Here is a 25317-nt window from a genome sequence, read left to right on the forward strand (position 1 = left end):
GGTTACATGCAGTATAAAGAGCTTTCATTTCTATTCTTTCCCCTAAAACATGGTATAGGACTTCCTTTGATCTGATTAGTGCTGCTCCTCAACCTGATGAAGTAGAAGAAGAGAGAGAGCTTTGAGCTCCTCAAATTTTTTGGTATTTCACTCTATATGTTTACTATCATTATATTTTAAAATGTTATGAACATTTTAATTGATAAATAATAAGCAAATATATATATATATATATATATATATATATATATATATATATACACATGTATATGATACCAACATGGTGTTTTTATATAAGTATATAATATGAAATTATTAATCAAGCCAATTTTCACTTGATATTACTGGATTGTATGGTAACTACATTTTTTAGTTTTTGACTTACCTCCATTCTATTTTTCCACAGTGACTGTACTAATTTATTATTCCTTTATCAATGTGTTAAGAGCACACAATGGGAAAAGGGCTATCTCTGATGTAGGCAAAACAGGATACCCAAATGCAGAAGAATGAAATTGGATCCTTATCTCTCAGCACATAGGAAAATTAACTCAAAATGAACCAAAGACTCAAATATAAGATGAGAAATTATGAAATTACTAGTAGAAACATAGGAGAAAGTCTCTGCAATATCAATTTGGGTAACAATTTTTTTTGCCTATAACCCAAAAACATCGGCAACAAAAAATAGACCAATGGGATGGCATCAAACAAAAAAGCATCTGTTCCTCAAAGGAAGCGACACAGTAGAGAAAAAACTCATGGAGTTATTTGTGAAAATATTCACAAAAAATACAAGTATACAAGGGTTAAAATCCTGACTATATAAGGAATTCAAATACCTTAATAGCAAGAAAACAAATAACCTGATCAAAAAATGGGCAGAGGCTTGGGACATACATTTCTCAAGAAACATACAAATGGCCAACAGATACATGAAAAGATGGTCAACATCACTAATTCTGAGGAAAATGCAAATTAAAACCTCAATGAGATATCACCTCACACCCATGTTAGAATGACTTTTTTCAAAAAGATGAAAGATAACAAGTGTTGGCAAGATGCAGAGAAAAAGGGACTCACACTGTTATCATCTTAAAGGACTTGAAGTCTCTTTGAAGAAGGCTAGGAGGGAGATTCACAGAGGCTACTTGTAAAATAACTGAATTTTTTTAAAGCCTTCTAACCTCCATGTTATTGAAGAGATTCAGGATATGTGAGTGAACCTGGAAATTGAATTTGAATATGGAATTCTGCTGTTACATTTGTCTGTCATGACCTTGTTCATTGTACCTAGATTTTTTTTCCTCTTACCTGAATCTTGTGAACATTTAACAGGCTGGCTGCTTTTTGATTTTTGTACTAAGAATCCTATGTTCAATTATTCACAGAATTCAAATATCTGCTTTTATTGGCCTTTTTACTTGTTAAGTCTACATATAATTTTATATTGAAGTATATATTTACTGCTCAGATGCATGTATTTTCAGCCAAGATGACAGTTCTGCTATTGCCACACCTATAGCATGTTTCTTTACTTCATTTGGAATAAGGGTCATTTCTCCTTAAGAACATTTAGATGATGAAGAATTCCCTTATGGAGTAAAAATCCCTATGAGAAGAAATAGTCTCCTCATATTAGAAGCACTGTGGTGCATTTCCTTTTAATCCTTTTCATGTCAAAAACCACAACAGTTTCAAAATGTACTGGTAAAATTCGTATAAAACCCTCGTCTTCCAAAAATTTAAATTTAGTAGAAAGTGAGCTTAGAGAGAGGCTCTAAAAAAGTGGAATCACTTATTTTTTATTGGTCTCATACGGACTCCTTAGTGGCAAAATTTATGATGAAGCACTTGGGAGTTATTTGATAACTTGCTCTGAACTCCCTAGATCCATCTCCCTAGAAGTTTTTTTTTTCTTCATATCTCTGACATTTTGTATTTGCCTTTTTCTCTTGTTCTTCCTTACACCATCATTAAAGAAACCAGGATCTTATTTGTAAGAGTACTGCCCAAAATGTGTCTAGAAACCTTGCTTGTGTAATGGAATAAATCCTCTTCAAATGTCTAAATTGGCAATTAAGGGAAATAACTGTATATTAAGAATTAATAATCTGAATTCAAGTTACAGTTTTGCTTTCTATTATTGTTATGTCACATACATAATTTAATCACTTAAATCTCAGTTGTCTTATCCATAAGTATGGATAATGTTTTAGTATCTCTCTCTCTCTCTCTCTCTCTCTCTCTCTCTCTCTCTCTCTCTTTTTTTGCTATTGTGAACAAAAGACCCAACAAGAACAATTTCAGAAGAGAAAAAGCTCATTTGAGAGGGTTCGTGGTTTCAGATATCTCAGTCCATAGATAGCAGTTTTTATTCCTCAAAACTGAAGGTGAGGCAGAACATCATAGCAAAAGGGTGGCAGCCAGGATATCACACCAAAAAGCAGAGAGACAGAGAGAGAACTGTGGTGAACAAAGACAAAATATATACCCCAAAGGCAAGTCTCCTGTTACACACCTCGCGTAGCCACACCTTACCCACCTCCTGTTACCAATCAATCTCTATCAGGGGATTAATGCAAAGATTAGATTAAAACTCTCATAACCCAATCATTTCTAAACTTTCTTGCAATTGTCTTACACATAAGCAAAGGGGACACCTCGTATCTAAACCATACAGATAGCAATGACTCTTTCTGGGATTTTATAATAAATAAAAATGAATCATTTTTTGTGAATGCACTTTATAAATTATAAATGACTGTAAAATATGATAATATTATTTTGTATAGCACAGATTGATTTTTTTGGTGTTTTCCAGTTTATTGAAAAAGTTTATTTTCTGCAAAATAACTGTTTTATAATAACCTATCCTTGCTACTAACACAATAAACAAACTTACTTGGCAAAGACAAATTATCAAAATATTTCAAATAAAAACACTTCCAATTTAATGTATTTTATTGATTTCATCCTTATCTTATGCTGCTTGACTTATGAATGTTAATATTCTTTCATTTTCAGGTTAAGTATGAGAAAGAACATTATGGTTGTTTATAAAAGAAAAAATGCAAAAACAAAAGAAAATTATTGAACCTAGTTTTCACTTGTATTCCTTTATGTAAAATAATCAAAATTTTGTAATAGTAAGAATAATTCCAAAGCAAGCATATGTCTTGCTTCAGAGCTACTTATTTTCAATGTTGGCTCATTATCAATTTTATGTTGGTAACATGTTAGGTATTACCACAAATTGTCAAACATACTTGTTTGAATGAGGCATTTTATATTTTTTAAAAGTATGTATATTCCTAAATAAACTTAAATATTAATTATCTATATGATTAAAAACATGGAGATCAAATGTTTTAATGTTTAAAAATATTTTTATTATAGGGTAACTTCAAAATATAATAATAGGAATCAACTGTGTTTAAAAACAACATTATTTATAACTATTAAAGTGCATATTTTAGTCTTAGATGAATTGTAAATATGCATTTAAAAATGGAGAAGAGAGAAATGGGGAAAAGTTTAACAATTAGATCAGATTACAGTTAAATCAGAATAAAAGATTCTGGTGATTTATTGGGCAGAAGAATCCTAGGTACCAGTTAGATTAGAATAAATTATGGTGAGCTATTGGGCAGAAGGGTGACAAGAGACAAGAGTTATAGAACATAAATTTTAAAAGGCTTTAAGAAAGAGTTTTCTTGTTTTTGTTTGTTTGTTTGGTACTAGAATTGAACCCAGGAGTGCTTGACCACTGAGCCACATCCCAGTCCTTTTTATATTTTATAAATATAAAATATAAGTGAAGGTCTTACTAAGTTGCTGAGGCTGGCCTCAAACTTGCAGTCCTCTGGCCTCAGCTCCTGAGTTGCTGGGATTAGAGATATGAATCACTATGTCCAGATAGAAAAAAAAAAGATTTTAAATACTGTATTTCACTGCAGAATCATTACAGATTTTATGTCATTTTTTTGCAAATATGTGACATGTGACTATTATGTGAAAGTTTTTTTTTAAATTTTGTGATGATGTTACTTAAAAATCATTTGTTACTAAACTATCTTTGGTGCAAGATTAGGGTGCATTGAATACTTGTGAATATAAATGATTCAGGGGTGACAATTAGGCAGTAAAATACATCATTTTCATTATAAATGATACATAAATGATAAATCCTTGAGAAGATATCCTGATTTGACCAGCATACAATGTATACATGTATTGAAAGAGCATCTAGTACCCCATTAATATGTAAATTATTTTTAGTTTTATGAAATAGTTAAAAATAAATTTAATAAAATAAAGATGTGAAATAATGAAAACCCAAACACTCATGCACTTGCATATATACTTATTATAAGTGAAAACTTTCAAGGGTATGTCTTAGCACATTTTGTGATGCTATAACAGAATACCCTAGACTGGGTAATTTATGAACATAAATTCATTGGCTTTTGATTTTGAAAACTGGAAGGTTAAACACTGAGGTGCCAGCATCTGGAAATGGGTCATCCTTCTCCAGAAATGTGAAAGGATAGTAGGATAGGAAAAGTGAGCCAAACTCTCTGCTTTATAATGAACCCAATCCTGAAATAACAAACCCATTTCCATGATAACCACACTCACCCTCATTGCCTGACCACCTGCATTCAGCCATAATTCCCAGGATTTTCACTGGGAATTAAATTTCCAGCACATATTGTTGGGGACACATTAAAACTAGAGCTGTGTAATATGCATCCTGTTACCTCTCCATGACATCATCATCCTCTCCCATGGGTTTGGTATAGGATCATTGGCTTTAAGCCAAGGTCATCAGGACTCAGGTGCAAAGTTGGTCCTTCAAGATTCTAAGCCAGTCTTTCTCCTAGGCACTTTATTCAGAACTAAGCCAGTTATTTTATTATATGTCCCTAGAAAGAGAAATAGTCATGTGATCCAATTCATAGGCTTAAGGCGATTGGGTAATAGTTTTGAGCTTGGCTAACTAGATCCAAAACAGAGCATATTCCTTTGCAGAATTCCTGTTTTGTTATTGGTTAGTTTTTCTTACTGCTTATATCTATTTAATGTGGGATTTCTATAACTTCAACCAGAGATTTCTAGATTACTGGAATTTGCAACAACTGAATTGAAATATTATGAAAAAAATGTATTTAAAGTTTGATTGAAACACATATAGACTCAAGAACAACTAAAAAACATAGAACACTTATTTTAAATGAGACATACATTTTACATAAAATGTAATACATGAATGAATGCTAAATATTTTTTAAAAAAGACAAAATTTTAGAAATCATCTTTTAAATATAACAGATTTTTCAAGTGAGTGTTAGTTATTCATCTAACATTTGTTGAGTATTTAATTTATACTGTTGGGTCTAAAGAAATGTATACTACCTTGAGGGTGATGATAGTCTACTTGAGAATACAACATTAGAAACTATAAAATGTGTAATCAAGAGACCCTAATCATTATATAATAGAGAAGGATTTCTTGCCTGCAAGAATGATACCAATGTATCTCTCATTTTAAAAGTCAGAAAATGATTAAAATTGGGTAATCTGAACTCAATTATCTGCATTAATTATGCAAGGTCAGATTTATATTAAGTGGATTAGTTGAAAAAATATTACAAGCAGAGCTTAAATCATGTGTAGTGAAGAGAGTGGTGACATACTGAGGGAAGATTAGTAAATGGTTTAAAGTGACCAGATAGGATGCTGTATTAGTCAACATGCTGCAGAGAAACAGTACTGATTGGAAATGATAGGTAGATAGATAGACAGACTGATAGACTGATTACAGGAAATGACTCACATGATTATGTAGGCTCAGGGGTGCCATAATCTGCTGTCTGTAAATTAGAGAACAAGAATGCTGACGGTATAATTCAGGATGAGTCTGAAAACTCAAAACCCAGGAACCAATATTCAAGGGCAGGAGAAGATGGATGTCTTAGCTCAAACACAGAGAAGAAATTCACCCTTCTGCATTTTGTTCTAATAGGGTCCTCAATGTATTGGATGATTTGCACTCACACTGGTGAGGGTGATCTTTATACAGTCTGCTGATTCAAATGCTAGCCCCTTTGGAAAACAGCTTCACAGACACATCCAGAAATTATGTTTTACCAGCATTATGGGCATCCCTAAGCCCACTCAAGGTGACACAAGAATTAATCACCACAGATGCTTTGGTGAATATCAGGGAACTGAGACTCAGGGTAGGTAGGAACTACCTCATGAGCAAGGTTATCATTTTTCCTTGAATGTGATTATGTTCCATTGAAGATTCTAAGCAGGTATCATTTTGGAAAGGGGATAATTATGTGGCTTTGGTACTGGGGATGAGATATGAGAAGTCAGTTAGAAGGCTATCACTGTTGTCCAGTACATATATAATAAATATGTGACCTAGAGTAATAACCCAATCTTGAAAATATTTAGAATTCACACAAGCTCTTTCTGGTAGTAAAATACAAAATAAAAGGGGGTTAGGGAGCATAAATAAATGCTCTATAATTATGTATAAAAGTGGTAGGTGAGGTTCAGTATAAAATTAAATGGCAATCCATAGTTACTAAAATGATTTATTTTCTCCTTCCAAATTGGTGCCCCACTATATTTCTAGCTCATGAATTCTCTTCTGTGATATTCAGTTCCATATTTTTACTGGTATTATATATTTTTTTGCTGTGACAGCAATAAATGATTTAAAGTATTACAATTTTCCAGCTTTCCTAGATATTTGTGGTAAGAGTTTGTCATGCTCTGATGGTCTGGTATGACATATTGTTGTAACACCTTCTTCAATTACCATTCAAGTCTTGCAATTTGGAAGTACAACAATTCCAATGCAACCACCTTTATGAAAGTCATTGATTATTTTTTGTTTAAATGAAGGGAGACCCTCATTGCTAAACAAAATTACATATAAGAGGTTGTGAGGGGAATGGGAAAATAAACAAAGAGAGAAATGAATTACAGTAGATGGGGTAGAGAGAGAAGTTGGGAGGGGAGGGGAGGGGGGATAGTAGGGGTTAGGAAAGGTAGCAGAATACAACAATTACTAATAGGGCATTATGTAAAATTGTGGATGTGTAACCGACGTGATTCTGCAATCTGCATTTGGGGTAAAATTGGGGATTCATAACCCACTTCAATCTAATGTATGAAATATGATATGTCAAGAGCTTTGTAATGTTGTGAACAACCAATAAAAAAATTTTAAAAAAGTCATTGATTATTTCTACTTTAATCAAATTTTGAAAATTCTTGTAGTCATCAACTAGTTAGCAGCACTTGACTTCTGCTCCAGACCTTCAGGAGGTCTCCTCATCAGGTGTCCTTGCTGCCTCACTGATGACCTTAATCTTCCCTGGCATCTCTTGTCTCAATGAGGCAGATCCTTAGATCATAGGTGGTTTCCTCTCTATGATTTTCCGTGTTATCACTTGATAATGATGTCATTCTCTTAAATATCATCCATATATTTTTCACATGTAGAGCACCAGCCAAGATATTTTTACTGAGCTTTTGGTATTTCCACTTGGCTAGCTCATAGACTTCTAAACTTAGCCCATCCAAAATGGAGTGTTTTATATTATTTTTATCCCTTAAAACCTAATTTCTTCAGAACTGAAATAACCATCATTCTAGTTATTAAAGAGAGAAACTTTGTAGTTATGTTAAATATTGTCTCGCCCTATCTCTAATATCCAGTTTCTTGACCAAAAATATATCTGAAAACTATCTATTCTTCACTACCACCATTCTGTGCCCCTAGACAGCCTCATTAACTGGACAGCTCTTCTTCCTTATATATTTACTCCTTTCCCATTAATTTTTTAAATATATGGTCAACTGTGAAAAATCAAGAATAAAATAGCTTATCATCTATTTTTCCTTCAGTGGTTTCCAGAGCATTTGTAATAAAACATCTTTTCAATGACCTTCATGATCAGTTTCCCTTGAACATATCCAGGTTTACTCTGACTGGACTCAAGGTACAGGTTGTGAGTCATTCCTAGCAAACTAAATGTCTCACACCAATCATACTTTTGAGTTCTTGTCTCTATACCTAGGAAAAGTCTTCTCCACCTTAATGTTTCAAGTCATGCATCACCTCTAAGTCCATCCAACACAAAAATGTATTTCTTTTATTCTCAACCATGTTACATTATTTTCATGGTTAGCATTACTTACATACTTGTAGTGCTGACTATGTAGAATAATGCATTAGTTGTCATTATGCCATTACAAATATATTTATTCGGTTGATAGATATTTATCCTACTGCAATATTTCAAAAAGAAACACAGTCAGATGTTTATTAAAAGTAACAAGACAGATTTCATTGTGATTGCCTTGGTAGAGCAGACTCCCATATAAACTGAGCTCAATTCCACAGAAAAAAAGATAGGAGGTTTTTTAAACATTGGGGCAGGCAGAAGTTTAAATACTGATGGACCTTAAGAGTAGGGGAGTCTAGTCAATGTAATTAGAATATCTGTGTTTGCTAAGGGTCCTTTATTGAAGTGAGATGCCTATACTCTCACAGGCACTGGGAGATGGGGGACTGTCCTTGATAATTACATGGTTCCCAAGCCCTTAAGGAAGACATTTCTGGGTTGCAGAAGATTTACAACTTCAAAAGGGCAGAAAGGGGGTTTATAATTGTAAGTTTTTTTAGAGTAAATGCTCTAAAAAATAGAGGTCAATAGTCTGTAATCAGGTTTGGGTTTGAACAAATAGTAAGTTACTTTCACAGCTGAGCTTTCTCAGGCAGGCATTTTCAGGAACTGAGGTAATTTTGGAGACAGGAATTCAGACTTGATAACCAGTATAACCACACTGGAGTTTAGTCTTAGTTTGGGAGAGGTAGGACTGACAATTATCACAGGGTACCAGATGCTGAGAGTTTACAAGTCTCTAGTTCATTAAAGGGACTGATCATCATCTCTCTCTCTCCCTCTCTCTTGTTTTCCTTTGAAGACCCAAGGACTGATTTTTATATTATTGAGGGAATGAAGGAAAAATCTCTTTGAGCCCAAAGGCCCCAAATCCTTAAAATTCACTAAAGTAGATTAAAGATAGGTATAATATGTAATTGTTTCACTTGAAGTTGCTTTCATTATACACTAATGGTTCAATAATATTAAATTGTTTAGTAATTTCTAGTTTTTATTTTGTTTTAAAAATTATTCTGTCATTAACTCAAAATATTATAATTTTGTTCATAACACGTTTATCCTTTTATTCTACTTATTTTGTTCCTAAAATTAAATTACTTTGAACACACTAAGTAGCTGAATTCAATAATAACATAGTGGCTATTTGTAATCATTTGGATTGCATCAAACATTTAGGACAAAGTTCAAAACCTTGCAGTTTTACTCTTAGCAGTCTTTCAATTTTAATAAAATATCACAAGATACATTTACTATATATTTGTTTTGTAATTTTTCTATGAACAGTTTAACCGATTCAATGTTATTTTAAAAACATATTTAGCATCAAATATTATATGTATATATACACTACAAAATGTGGAATTACTCAAAGAGCCAAGAAGAGATGATTTTACTTTTTAAAAATTTGTTATCACATAACTGCAAAAGTAACAGCTGACCTCAATTTAGTTGTTTTTCCTTCCACTCTTTTATTAATTCTATTTGATATACATTTACCAGGCAGCTCTTAGAAGATAGTAGTTTCTACTTCCATGTTTTTCTTTTTTTTTCCAAGAAGATCCAGTATCAAAATCAGTGTACTTAGTGTCCTTTTTACCTTGGGCCCAAAAGTCCAAAAGAGATTTATTTGTATTGCACCAGAATCCCTCAAAGAACATACAAGGACTTTTTCTTGTAAAATCCCTGATGAATTACAAATGCTGACAAGAATTTATCAGCACAGTGTTAAACTGGCTGTTGAAATCTACTAGCTTAAAGTGGAGCTCTTGTTCTCTATCAATCTTCCTCCTTACTTCAGTTTTCCTAATATATCATAGATTCTCCAAAGATAGGAGATTGTAGAAGATACCTTGAGAGGTCTTTAGTTCTTCCTCATCTGTGGAGACTTACAAGTCTTTCACATTCTTTCAATTTTCTATGGGGTTTAAGCACTCACAATAAAGAAATTCCAACATGTCAATTTAATGCACTCAACAAATTTTCAGAGGGTCAGTCATTCAGGTTTCAAATGTAATCTGCTTTTATATTGTTCTAGTATCTGTAAGAAGAAAAATGTGGTTATACTTTTCTTATCCGCATAGAGAGATACCCAAAAGCATCAGATAATACTGTCAAATTGAAGATGACAATAGTTTTTCCTTATGTGAATGTAATTGATATGATTCAGTTAAAAACAAACCCAAGTGATATCAAATAAATATAGAGTATTTTTCTACTTTTCTTTGGTTCCCAAATATTTAGGTTTTTATGAATTTGCTTGATTCAAAGAAAATAAGTATAGGCAATTTCTCAATTTTAGACTACATGATTTCACTTTATCCATTATTACAAGTTCTACTGATTTTCCTAACTCTCTTTTTCTGTTGTCTTCTTTGGTATAGAAAGCTAATAAAAGTATTTTCTAACTAATATCTGAATCTTCCACAAGTGGAGTAACAAATCAGCCCTTGAGATAGGAATTTCCATGTTGCAGAGACTTATGAATGTGAATTACACACACTCACACACACACACACACACACTTATACACACAAATACACAAGAGTAGAGGGAATAGTCAGAAAATGAAGAAAGAAAAATGGAAGACAGGAGCAGGTAGAAAAACAAGACCTTCCTTCTAGAAGCAGAGCTGTGCTATAAAGAGAGAACTGAGGAAAGCAAAGAAAAGTAATGGTGAGGCACAACTTGTCAAATCCAAGTTTTATTTTTCCCTACTCAACTAGATTTATCCTATATAACTGGTGTCTTAATTGCTAAGCGGCCCTTAAAAGAGTTAATTCTGGAAGCACTTCTTGTAGATAACAATGTTTAAAATTAAAGTGTTTAATTATTCAAAAGCCAGAATAAGCCCGAAGCTTTGGACCAGAGTTTCTCAGATCACAACAGATGATCAATGTCAAAAACTTGTGTGTGATCCTCTTCTATTTGTAAATGGCTCTCCCCCTCTACTATGGAAATTGTAAATGTTAACTACAAACATTTTAAAAATGCAGTTAAGCTCTCCCATAATACAACTTCCTGAGAATTTACACATTCACTGCTCTTCTAGAGAGATTCTCTGCAGTAAAGTCATTAATCTGATCCATAAAAAGTTCTACTCTTATCTCTGATCTCCCGGAAGGTAATCTCTATGCCCCGGTAATATCAGGTGCCGCAGGAGTGTTTTTATGTCTGGGGCACTTGGGTCAGCCCAATAGTAACAGTGAGGTTTTAGGGTGTCGTTTTGGGGTCATGTGAAACCAAGTAGATATTCAAAGGAGGAATGAGGTCACTCAGGCAATCAGTGTAACCATAGGATGCAGCCCAATAAGGACTCTGGGAAGGATCAGGTGAACTTCCTTGGTTGGTTAGGACTTGATGTTGTGAAAGTAACATCCCTAACTCCACAGGAGGAGGGCAGTGAGGCTCCCTGTATAGTATTGTTCCTGGAAAATCTCTCTAGACCTTTTCTCTTTCTATCAGAGTTCTATGGGTTCTTCTATTGAAATGTAGAAATTGGGGGAGAATTGGGAAGCATTCTGCATTGGCAGGTGATGTCAGAAAAGTTGTGTTGTGTAATCCTAATTGTACAATTGGCAAATTCTTACACATGCCAGAGATAGAGAGAGAGAGAGAGAGAGAGAGAGAGAGAGAGAGAGAGAGAGAGAGAGCAAGAGTGACCGCAAGGGAGGAAGAAGGAAAGAAGGAAACTTACAATGAAATTTTCTTATATATGAAAGCTATATTTTAAAAAATTAATATATCTTTAAATAATAAAGCCTTCAACTACTTCTCCCCAAATTCATTTCAATCCTATTCTTATTTTTTATTTTGCTTTATACTTTCATTACACTGCACTGTTTCCATAATTAAACAATATGTGGTCTCTTGAATTAATTTAAATTCTTATAAAAGTTATCTTGCTACATTCTCCATTCTCTTACAGTCTGTTCTTTGCATTCAAAATTCACTTTGAAGAATTATCCAGTCTAGATGGGTGTGCTGGTGCATACCTGTAATCCCAGTGGCTTGGAAGGCTGAGGCAGGAGGATCATGAGTTGAAAGGCAGCCTCAGCAAAAGTAAGGTGCTAAGCAACTCAGTGAGACCCTGTCTCTAACTAAAACACAAAACAGATAATGATGTTTAAAATTAAAGTGGTTGACTGCCTCTGAGTACAATCCCTGGTAACTCCCTGCCAAAAAAAAAAAAAAAAAAAATTACCCAGTCTGTTGTTTTCCCCAGAACCAAAATAGTATATTCCTCTTCCCTTGCTCTTTCCTATATAATAACCAAGAAGCAAAATACCAATACTGATTTCACTTCAAGTTGCTACTTTTTTCTTTAAGCACAGTTCTAACATTTAAATAAACTCAGGTATATCATAGATAATATAAATTAAAAACATAGCATTTTAATGGAAAAATCAGAAAAAAAATATTCTCACTCTCCATGAAAGAAAACTGTGGAAATCCTTATTACTATACACATGGTGTTTTTTTTTAACCAATTATCAATTATGATAGACTCCAATGTATTCATTTATCTACCTTTAAAGATATTTATAGAAAATTTATTTTACTATATGTTTATTTGTACATTATCAATTTCATTATGACCCTGAGAGTGTCTTTAACAAGTAGACTTCCAAAATATAATCCAAATACTCTATAGTTGTGATGTGTACCATGCTTCATATCCATATTTGTCATTACAAAGTTGAAATTGCCACATATCTTTACTATCACATGAACTCTCAGCACAATCATAAAAGACATAAAAATTCTGGAGGAAAATTGTGAACTTGACGGTGGAGCTCACTGTGACACCTGCACACATGCTCATATCATCATTCGCTCCATTTTGTTCCCTACTGCCTACACTCTCCCTTTCCTCCTCCCTCCCCTCTTCCCTCCCCATGATCCTTAGAAAATTGAATTGTATTGGACTAAATTAGCCATTTAAAGCAATATACTCATGGGTTAAAATAGGTAAAAAAGAAAATTTCTTAGTTTCAGGATCCAAATCAATCATTATGTTGAAGTAACAGAAGTAAAATTTAGTGGCACTAAGAAAATGACCATGAAACAATGCAAAATTCATCGAGAATATGGACTGCTATGATTGTCGAACTTATAATAGTTATCTTTGATTATTATTGGAGCCTTGAAGTTTTAAAAAAAAGAAACAACAAGTTTTGAATGTTTTTTTTTCAATTTATAAAAAAATAGAATAATTAACTATTGGCTTTTCCTCCATAGCACTCAGACCATTGTCACACAAGTAATCCTGAAATAACTAATCCTCATGTTTTTCAATAGCAGGTTAGAGATTTAATTTCTACTCTTAAAACACTTTTCTCCATTATTTTTTCATGTTTTATCCTCCATATCAATTAATTCCTGAAGAAGATGAACCCGTGACCAATTTCAATATAGTTTTAAATTCAGGATTATTTCATCTTCAGCAAAAGGAAGATTTAAGGCTGACAAGCTATAGGGGTTGGGGATAGAGAGAGGATGGTTAGCAGACAGAGGAGCAGCTGGATAGGAGGAATAATTTCTAATTCCCTATAGTATAGTAGCAGAGCTGTGGTTTACAACAATTAATTGTATATTTCAAAACAGATAGTGGAGAGAATTTTAAATGTTCCTAATATGAAGAAATGATAAACATTTGAGGTAATGGTTATGCCAGTTACCCTGACCTCATCAATACATATTATATACATGTATTGAAATATCATGCTGTACCCCATTAATATGAACAACTATGTATTAATTTAAATGATTTAAATGTTTTTCTTAATAAAATGCAGGTTTTATTAAGGAAAATATGGAGCAGTTCTCTGTTTGATCATCCTATTTTTAAGCTTTGATCATTTTCAAGAATCATATATATTTTTTAAAATTAGGAAATATTTTCTAATAGCAAATTTAGTCTTGAAGATAAAAGACATTATGAAGCAAATAATATTGTTTGTTACCAGTGAAGCCACAGCAAGAAAAGGAATCAAGTAACAATGTTATCATTAAGAGAGCAGAACATGGGTTGGTTTATTTGTTCAGGCCTTAAGCTAACCATTCTATGGATATACCCAGTTGTAATTATCACAGTAAAAAAAAAAAAAACAAACATGGTTTGGGCTGAATATTCTTAAGAATGTGTCTGCTTAATGCTTTCTGGCAATCTGTTCAGTGAGATTAAATTGGATTCTATTTGAAATTAGAAGAAAAGGCAGAAGAGATTTTTTTTAATTGCTCAGACTCAAGGGTAGTTTATTTCCAATATAAAAAAATGTGGTGGTATTCTATATGCAATATGTCTTTAGAGTTCATGATAATAAAGGAATAATATTGAGAATGCAAAAACAAATCTCTTTTAAAAAATATGGTATAATTGTTGCTACGTTTATCTGATATTAAACCAAATTTTAATATGCTTCTATATGTAGCCAATAAAATGTTTAGTTGGTATCCTTGAAGACCTTTGTCGACTTCTGCCTATTCATAAGTGATGATAATTAGAAGTAGTCATTTTAGTAATAGATTTTAAAATCTGAAATTTGGAAGAATTAAAATCATGCCCCGGTACACTAGACCTAGTTTTGCTTCCCCTTTTCGTCTCACTCTTCTTGGAAGGAAGGCAAGCCTACATGAACTAAGTTGAGTGACACATGGAATCAATTGATCGCTGACTGCTCTGCACACTTTGTGTGAGTCAAATGTCATTTCCAATTTTGGGGGAGAAGGAATTTACTTTTACTAAGACTCCGAGGAAGGTCTTTTTTCTACTTTTATACTTTTGTTAGTCATCAATGAATTCTTTACTCGTAGGGCAGTTTTGTAATGTGTCACTTTAATTTGGTTAAACTACATTCCACTGAATTCTCTTCCCCGTGTCTTCCTGAGAAGAGTGAACCACAGAAAAGGTTTTTTTTGGGAGATTCCAAGGGGAGATGTGAAGCAGTGACCATTCTGCGACTTATGCCACTTCTGGTTTAATGGCTGAGCTCCTCATTTTCGTGCATGGCATGGACCAGGCTGCTCCTGCTCCATATCAAACACTTTTCAATTTCTCTGACTCCTGCACAAGGTGTGTCATTTGCCCCCTGATGAAAGACACCAGGGTTTGGTTTGTTTGGGCTTTCAAATTCCCATATATGAAGGTTAGAGATGCCTAGAATTGATATCAGTTTCAATACATTGCACTTGTGGGGCCGGTCTTGTCCCTGTTCTTAACTACTTCACATCCACCAACTCTTAGCAACCACATGCCTGGAGGTGGTGGTGGGGAGCAAAGCTCCAGCATCCATCTCCATTATGGACACTGCTTACCCAGTTCCCACAATTGCAGGAAGGCTAATGACTGTGCAGAAGGTGCGTGTGTGTACATATACACTATTGGCTTGATTTCTGATTGAATTCTGACAAAGATAGCTTGTGCTTTGCCATATCTTTTCTCTGAAGCTGTTTGAAAATTGTGCAAAAGACTAAAATTATAAACTAAAAATAATTTACAAGGAAGGCATAGATGCAACTTATAAAAACCAACACTACCAATAAGAGTCAAAGCTAAAACCAGTACTGTTTATATTCTTGTAATGTGCAACTTACTCTATTGGGGATGTGTATTTCACCACCAGAACTAAGGATTTGTAGTAGAGAATATTATTTATGTTTTATCAGTATGATCACTCCTTTATAGACCTTTGAAAGTGCAGAATAGAATTTTACAGTCATAATTTTATTTTTTGACATACAACATCTTTAACCTTAGTGAAAAAAAATAGTGGTTATCAGGGAAACATTTATTACCTTGAAGGTAACTAAAAAAGTATTTATGACCTTGAGATAATGACAAAATTGTGTAACATTGAGAATTAATTTAATATGGCAGTGATTGAGGAATATTTAAGTTCATATTTTTGCATTATCATATATTAATGACAAGTTTATGTCAAAATATAGCAATGAAAAATTCAAAATTATATGTAACCAGATAAAATATTGGAATATAGCAGTTAAAATATAATCACATCTATTATCTCCTTTGTCATTATAATGAATTATACTGGCTGAGACTCAGTAAATTATTCATGACAAATAGACAAATATATTAAAGAAACAATCACCATTTTGTTTTCCAACAACACTCACATGAAGAAAGATGATGTTTGATATTTGAATACTGCAGGATTAGCAGGTGGTGCTATGTGTCTGGACCACCTTGCCTAAAACTCGGAAGTTTATCAATTGGAGATATTTCAGGGTAGTGTTTCTTTTTTAATCCAGTTAATTCTATAATCCAGTTTCTTCTGTTATACTAATAGTTGACTTTTTAATTTTTTTATTGATTATTTAAAGCATTACATAGCTCATGATATATCATCTTTCATACATTTGACTCAAATTGTGTTTTGAACTCCCATTTTCACCCCAAATACAGATTGCAGAATCACATCTGTTACATATTCACATTTTTACATGATGCCATATTAGTGACTGTTGTATTCTGCTACCTTTCCTATCCCCTACTATCCCCCCTCCCCTCCCCTCCCCTCCCATCTTCCCTCTCTACCTCCCCTGCTGTTGTTCAATTCTCTCCCTTTTTTTCCCTCCCCCTTGCCCCTCATAACCTCTTAAAATTTTATGTATCATTGAAGGTCTCCTACTATTTCCATGTGCTTTTCCTTCTCTCTCCGTTTCTCTCCCCCCATTCGTCTTTGCTTACTGTAGTCTTTTCCTCATGCTCTTCTTTCCTGTTCTGTTCTTAGTTGTTCTCTGACTTTTAAAAATCATTTGTTTACACAAGTTTCAGTGTTCTTCAGCTTTCTGCAAAATGAAAGAACTGGCAATTTATGAGATTATTTTAATAATTAACAATATATATGGTAATCTTATATACTTTCTTTTTTTAACTTTATTATTATTATTATTAGTTGTTCAAAACATTACAAAGCTCTTGAAATATCATATTTCATACATTTGATTCAAGCAGATTATGAACTCCCATTTTTACCCCATATACGTATTGCAGATTCACATCGGTTCCACATCCACTTTTTTACATACTGCCATACTAGTGTATGTTGTATTCTGCTGCTTTTCCTATCCTCTACTATCCCTTCTCCCCTCCCCTCCCCTCTCCTCCCATCTTCTCACTCTACCCCATCTACTGTAACTCATTTCTCTCTCTTGTTTTTTCCTCCCTTTCCCCTCATTCCTCTTATATGTAATTTTGTATAACAATGAGGGTCTCCTTCCTTAACTATGCAATTTCCTTCTTTCTCTCTTTCCCTCCCCCCCTCTCGACCCTGTTTAATGGTGATCTTCTTCTCATGCTCTTCCTCCCTATCCTGTTCTTAGTTGCTCTCCTTATATCAAAGATGACATTTGGCATTTGTTTTTAGGGATTGGATAGCTTCACATAGCATAATCTGCTCTAATGCCATCCATTTCCCTGCAAATTCCATGATTTTGTCATTTTTTAGTGCAGAGTAATATTCCATTGTGTATAAATGCCACATTTTTTAAATCCATTCATCTATTGAAGGGCATCTAGGTTGGTTCCACAGTCTAGCTATTGTGAATTGTCCTGCTATGAACATCGATGTAGCAGTATCCCTATAGTATGCTCTTTTAAGGTCTTCAGGGAATAGTCTGAGAAGGACAAAAGCTGGGTCAAATGATGGTTCCTAGCTTTCCTAGGAATCTCCATACTGCTTTCCAAATTGGCCGTACCAATTTGCAGTCCCACCAGCAATGTACAAGTGTACCCTTTTCCCCACATCCTCACCAGCACTTGTTGTTGTTTGACTTCATAATGGCTGCCAATCTTACTGGAGTGAGATGGTATCTTAGGGTGGTTTTGATTTGCATTTCTCTGACTGCTAGAGATGGTGAGCATTTTTTCATGTACTTGTTGATTGATTGTATGTCCTCCTCTGAGAAGTGTCTGTTCAGTTCCTTGGCCCAAATGCCATTGGGATTTTGATGCAATGCCAATCAAAATCCCAATGGCATTTCTTGTAGAAATAGATAAAGCAATCATGAAATTCATATGGAAAAATAAAAGACTCAGAATAGCAAAAGCAACTCTAAGCAGGAAGTGTGAATGAGGCGGCATAGCGATACCAGATTTCAAACTATACTACAGAGCAATAGTAACAAAAACAGCATGGTACTGGTACCAAAACAGGCAGGTGGACCAAGGTACAGAATAGAGGACACAGAGGCTAATCCACAAAGTTACAACTATCGTATATTTGATAAAGGGGCTAAAAACATGCAATGGAGGAAGGATAGCATCTTCAACAAATGGTGCTGGGAAAACTGGAAATCCATATGCAACAAAATGAAACTGAATCCCCTTCTCTCACCATGCACAAAAGTTAACTCAAAATGGATCAAGGAGCTTGATATCAAATCAGAGACTCTGCGTCTGATAGAAGAAAAAGTTGGCTCCGATCTACATATTGTGGGGTTGGGCTCCAAATTCCTTAATAGGACACCCATAGCACAAGAGTTAATAACAAGAATCAACAAATGGGACTTACTCAAACTAAAAAGTTTTTTTCTCAGCAAGAGAAACAATAAGAGAGGTAAATAGGGAGCCTACATCCTGGGAACAAATTTTTACTCCTCACACTTCAGATAGAGCCCTAATATCCAGAGTATACAAAGACCTCAAAAAATTAAACAATAAGATAACAAGTAATCTTATATTCTTTCTAATTGCAAAATAAATTTGGTATGAATTTCTTAGAAATTTGTATAATCTGATACAAATATAAGTGGTATGCATGCTATCTTACATAGAATATTACTTTTCTTACATCACTAATCATTTGATTAAAAATAATGAGAGATCTTTCAAGTGTCAGATTAGTGGGAATAAAACTAAAAGTTATTCTGCTCTGCTAACCTGATAAGACACTAAAAGCATATTTATACTTCCATTGATTGCAGCCTGGACAAAAACCTTAAATGAAAGCAAGGAAGATTAAAAATAAGAAATAATGCTTAGGTCTACAGGTATTTTCCAGATATTATGGTACAGTACATTTATTTACAGGGATAATAAACAAAGGATATATCTCACAGATCTCTGGAGAACCCTCTGATTCTTGTAATTCACATTCAGAGCTGAATTATTTTGGAAAACCCTACATTTGGGGGCATGTGTATGTATTGATTGTATAAGTACACATTCCAGTTTTTCTGTGGTGTCAGTTGGAATCATATCTCTGATCTCTGATATTGTATGTGGCTTTCTCCAAGTTCAAGAAAGTAAGAGGTTGAGAAATTCTTCCAGTACTTCAAATCTTTCTAACTTCTCCTTCTGATTTTAGCCTGAGAAAATTTTCTGTTTTTCATGTGCTCCTGTGATGAGATGGTACTCACCCAGAGTACTACTCTTTTGGCACATACTATAACACAATCATGGGAGTAATACTTCACATTATTTATAGATTCCACCTGCACTCAAAGAGGAGGACAAGGGTCATTAGCAATCATTCAGACATTCCTATAGAAATCTGTCTGTGAGCTTCATGAAAGCCATGTATTGAAGGAAATCAACCAGCTCACTAGGTTTCAGATTTATTCTAAAGCTCATCAAACTTAAATTTTATAAAAATGAAAGCTTTTTACTTCTCTTTGAACAGGGTACACATGCCTGTGATCCCAGCAATTGGAGAGGTTGAGGCAAGGGATTGCAAGTTCAAAGCCAGCCTCATCAACTTAGCGAGGCCCTAACCAAATTAGTGAGAACTTCTCTCAAATAAGAAATAAAGAAATAAAGAAATAAAGAAATAGGGCCAGGAATGTAGCTCAGAGGCAGAGTGCTCCTGGGTGAAATCTCCAGTACCAGTTAAAAAAAAAAAAAGTATAATGTTATTTCTAGTAATAGCATTTTATTTCTGCCAGTCTATTATTCTCCTCTAGGAAAAAATGTGACCTATCTTCCTTGTAAATTACCATAAATGAAGTTCTCTTTGAGTTCTTAAAAATGTGTTCTTGTAAACTACAGCTACTGAAATAAATGCTAGGACTTAATAGGTTGTAAGTATAAACAAATCGTATACTTAAGTTTGAACTCTGGATCAACCTTTTCTAGATGATTTCCTCAGGGAATATGTTCTTTTATACCTACAACTCTTTCTTTATTGCACACCTTTTTAACTAGACCATAAACTTCAAGAAATCAGAGACTAAGGCTGTTTTGTTTATCAATGAATTGTCAAGACTTAGCACATTAACAAGTAAATGTAAGTATTTAATAAATATATGTTGGCTGACAAACCGACTAAATAGTGAAAATCCTTACTCCAGAATAAGAATCATATGATATAAGATAAAAATCAAATAATACTTGTGAAAGCACTTGATAAACAATTTAATTTTATGGCTTATATAGTATAAGACACTAAAACTAATATGTTATGGATGATAATACTAAATCCTATAAGAAGTAGAATGTGTGAAAACAGGGATTTTTTAAAAAAAATCTTCCAATTAGTTGTACATGACAGTAGAATGCATTTTGACACATTATACATAAATGGAGTATAAATTCTCATTCTTCTGGTTGTACATGATGTAGAATCATGCTGATCATGTAATCATATGTGCACATAGGGTAATAATGTCCTATTCATTCTTTTACCCTTCCTACCCCCATACCCCCACCCCTTCCTTTACTCTCCTCTGCCTAATCCAAAGGGATGTTTAATAACTCAATTTTGGTAATTTTTTAGAACAAATATTTTAATATGTAAGGAGATGCAAACTTCAGTTCATCTGTCCATAAAGAGCCTGTAACTAAATGTATGAGAGAAAGACTCTCATATTTCCTTTGTACAACTTCCACTATTTGTCATCTCCAAAGTAGAAGAGCTTGTCATCCTGATATTTGCTATGTAATGCTATTTCTCAAGCATCTTGGTAAAATACGTTTATATGGGTAGAATTGGCTCAAATTGTAATGTCTTGACAATTTCACTATGCCTACATTATTTTCAAAATTGTTTAGCAGATGTTGATGAGAGGTCACAATTGTTAAACTCTATTAGCTACTTCAAACAAGAGCTTCTTATCCATTTTGATTGTTTTGTATAATATTTTCTACAAACTTAAATTCACATTTATAGTCTATAGGAACTCCTGATGATAATTACTACTCAGTTGCAAATTAAAGGACAGTTTTAATCAAAGTCATTATAATTTGGAGCATAGTCTTATGAAAAAGCAGTTCTAAAGATAATTCCTTACTAAGTATGTGTCAGAGGTTTACAAAGACAATTAATAAATTCCTGGAACCTATTTTCCAACCATTAATAAAATCTTTGCAATTATAATTATTGATATTGTGGGCCTTAATAAAAACAATTAGTATACTTCACAAATTGTATATGAAACATATACACATAATATTGTTTACATTAGAAGTTTTGCAGCTACCAAAAAATCAAGTTTTCTCTGAGACTCTGTTCCTACTTGGTTTTGTGTTTTTAACATACTTTTATCACATTTCAGGGCTTCTAAAGCAGTTGTATAATTGCACAGTTCCATTATTGAAAGTACTTACATTGATCATAAATCAATTGCATTATTGCTCTCTAACATCTTTGTTTCTTAAATCAGTGCTCCACTCTTTGACCAAAATCATTTTATATAATCAGCTTTACATTCTGCTGAACAGGGAGATGCTTGTTTCTTTTTCAGACATAGTTCTGTTGGATTGATATTTAAATAGTGCAATGAGCAGGAAACTTGTTAGTTTATGGTCATGCTTTGGATTGTGGTTCACCATTTTGTCAAAAATCCATAATTTTATTCTATTCAGTTCAAAGGAGGCAATTAACAAATTTCAAAAGAATACTGACTGGATGGTAAAGAAAAATGAATGGATGATTATCTTAATAAAACAATGAAGGATTAGTTTTCCCTATCTAATTGATTCCTTTTCAGCATGTCATTTACATTTTAGCATTTGCTAACATTTAATTTCCTTCTGAGGTGTCCTACTTCTTTCCTATAAACACAATCTATATGAAAATTCATTACTCTTTGACTTAAAATTTTGAATGCTCTCCTACCACTCTATATTTAGAAAAAAAAAAAAAAAACAGTAATTACACAGAGTATTAGTGAAAAGCCCAGACATTGGCTTTCATCTAGAATACTTAATAATAATAATAAAACTGCTACTAGTACTACTAGTAATTTATTACTTTTATCATAAACATTTGTATTGGAATTTAGCACATTTTCTTCTTAGATAATGGCCATATGTAATATGTAAGGAAATTAAGTAATGACTATATACAGTGAGTTACCAACAGGAAAAAAGCATTCTAATAAAGAAACCTATTAAACTGCAGGAAATCATCTCTCTAGGGAAGTTACACCAGGTTACTGCCTAAGTCATGTAAAACCGGAACAGAAACAAAGAAGCCCTTGAAACTACACCAGGAGAATAATCCTGTTTTAGCAAGAAACGGAAAGTAGGTGATAAAATGATTGTTCTTCTGCCCCTCTGCTATAAATATCTTTAACCTGCAGCTCAGAGAGTTCCTTCCTAAACAGTGGTGAGTTTTAGTAGAACAAACACATGGGTCATTTTGCCAAGAAGCACTGGAGAGCAGAACCAAACCCCTTGTTCCCATAGAGGGATGCTGACTGTTCCCTCTTCCTCATGCGCTCCCTTTATTTGAAGCAGGATAAGAAGTTGGCTCAACACTTGTTTTTGACATTTGATGAATCAAAGTGTCCATTGTTTATCATCATTGCAGGAAAATGTAGGTATCCAAGATCTAGAAACTTTGGGGTTTATTAGAATGTAATAAACAAGTATTCCATTTAACCTTTGTAAGCATTAAGACCCATGGGGAGCTCAGTGGTGGGTCACTTGTCTAGCATGGTGGGAGCCTGGGTTCAAGCTCCATTATTGCAAGTGGAAAAAAAAAAAGTAGGAATAAGTAAAGGAAGCTTTAATAGTTAATTTTATGTTTCAACTTGATTGGGCCAGAGAATGCTCAGATAGCTAGTAAAACATCACTTTTGGCTGTACCTGTGAGGGTATACCCTGAAGAGTTTAGCATTTAAATCAGTAGACAGAGGGCATCAATCAAACCCTAGAGAGCCTGAATGGAACAAAGGAAGGAGGTTGAAAATTTTTGTCTTCTTGATATTTGTTTTTCCTGCTCTCCAATATCAGAGGTCCTGATTCTTGGGCCTTTGAACTCCAGGGCTCTTACCAGCAAATTCCTCTACCCCTTACCTTTCTGACTTATACTGAGCTATACCACTAATTTTCTTGTTTCTCTAATTTGGAGAAAAGAGGTGGTGCTATTTCTTGATCTCCATAATCACATGAGCCAATTCCCATAATAAATACAATATATATAATATATATATATATATATATATATATATATATATATATATATATATATATCTCCTGCTAGTTCTGTTTTTCTGGAATACTTTGACTATACAGAAGCCATTGATCCCTTGGTGTTTGTATGTACCTGTTCTCTCTGGGATAATCCATCCCTCTCAAGATAAATTCTCTGGGTTTGAATTCTGGATCCAGCACTAACAGATGGTGCCATCTGGAACATATTGCTTACTCTAACTGCATCTTTATTTCCTCACCTATATGCAGTTGTTGATTATTAAATGAGCTAGCATAGGAGAAACATCAAAACACTATGTATTCCATACAGTTATTATTGAAATTCTTTGACATATCACCATTGAAGGTAGTGAATATAGGCTCTTCAGAAATAAGAGAGGAAAAGTCTTTCAGATGCCACAATGCAGTAACGAAATCCCATTTCTTATAAAGTCATTCTTTCTCTCACCGATGGCTAGAGGTCATTTGTTAGTTTTGCTGTTCTTGTGTTTGATTTTTAATATTTTTTATTTTGTTATGGTGTTGCCTTCATTAATCACTGAATCTAAAATAAGAAAAAATATACTATTAAGTTCCTCTTGACCAATGTAAGTATTTACGATGAGTTTTCCATGAGTTCTGAAAAAAATCAATTTTTAAGGAGTTCAAGAAAACATCTGGAAGTGAGCATGAGGAAGCAGGAGGCCATAAGGAGACCTGAGGAGAAGGACATCACAGCCAGGTATATTTAGGAGCTCACAGATAATTCTACTGTGCCCCCAGATTTGATGAAGCTATTATTTGCCATCTGGAACTATATTGAATAGGTTTAAAGGAAAGAGCCACAATTTTAGATTTATACCACATCAAATGGCACACTTTGAATACTTGGGCAACACATTTAATCCCCCTGAGCTTTAATTTCTTTATTAGCAAATTCAACCTACTCATAAAGATTAATAACCATGTTATCTAAGTGTAGATGAAAGTGGTGAAGAGGGATGATTGTGAGTAGAAAATGGTAAATTTGCAGGAAATCATGATAGTAAGAATTTTTGTTGGAGTTAAGCTATCACATGTTGCAAATCAGAATGAATTTGCGGAAGAAAGATGAATAATAGAGATGAACATGGGAGTATGATTATCAGTGATGATAAGTGTAAAATAATAAAAGAAGATGACTGAATTTAAATGTGAGAAGATTTTGAGATACAGAAGAAAGAACCCAACTGATGAAATGTTGAGAAAATGTCTCATGTGATTATTTAAAAAAATTTTCCACGAAAATGTCAAAGAAAAAAGGACAATTCCAGATACTATACAGGGAGATTTACTCACCTTTATTATTTCTATACCAAAAACATTCCTTACATTCTCCTTTTTAGAAACTTAACCTATAAATAAAGTTTTACCTTAAAATGTTACGGTAACATCAAGAATTTAATGTACATCATCATGCAAAGCAAATAATCAGTTAGCTGTATTTTTTCATTACTTTACATTTGACTACCCCAATTATGAGGTAGCTGATTAAGATGTCAGCTTAACCTTCATATTAATCAACCAAGCTCAGTTTTATTAATATTATTGAGTAAAGGGAGGATCATTTGAAGAATTGTGATCAGTTGGTGCAGTTACTAGGTTCTGTATAACATTTTTTTGAACTAAAATCCAAGATGGTACTTGAATTGCCTCTATAAACTTAGCTGGTATAAATAACTACAA

The sequence above is a fragment of the Spermophilus citellus genome, assembly GCF_964194105.1.
Source record: "Spermophilus citellus genome assembly, chromosome: 6".
Classification (NCBI taxonomy): domain Eukaryota; kingdom Metazoa; phylum Chordata; class Mammalia; order Rodentia; family Sciuridae; genus Spermophilus; species Spermophilus citellus.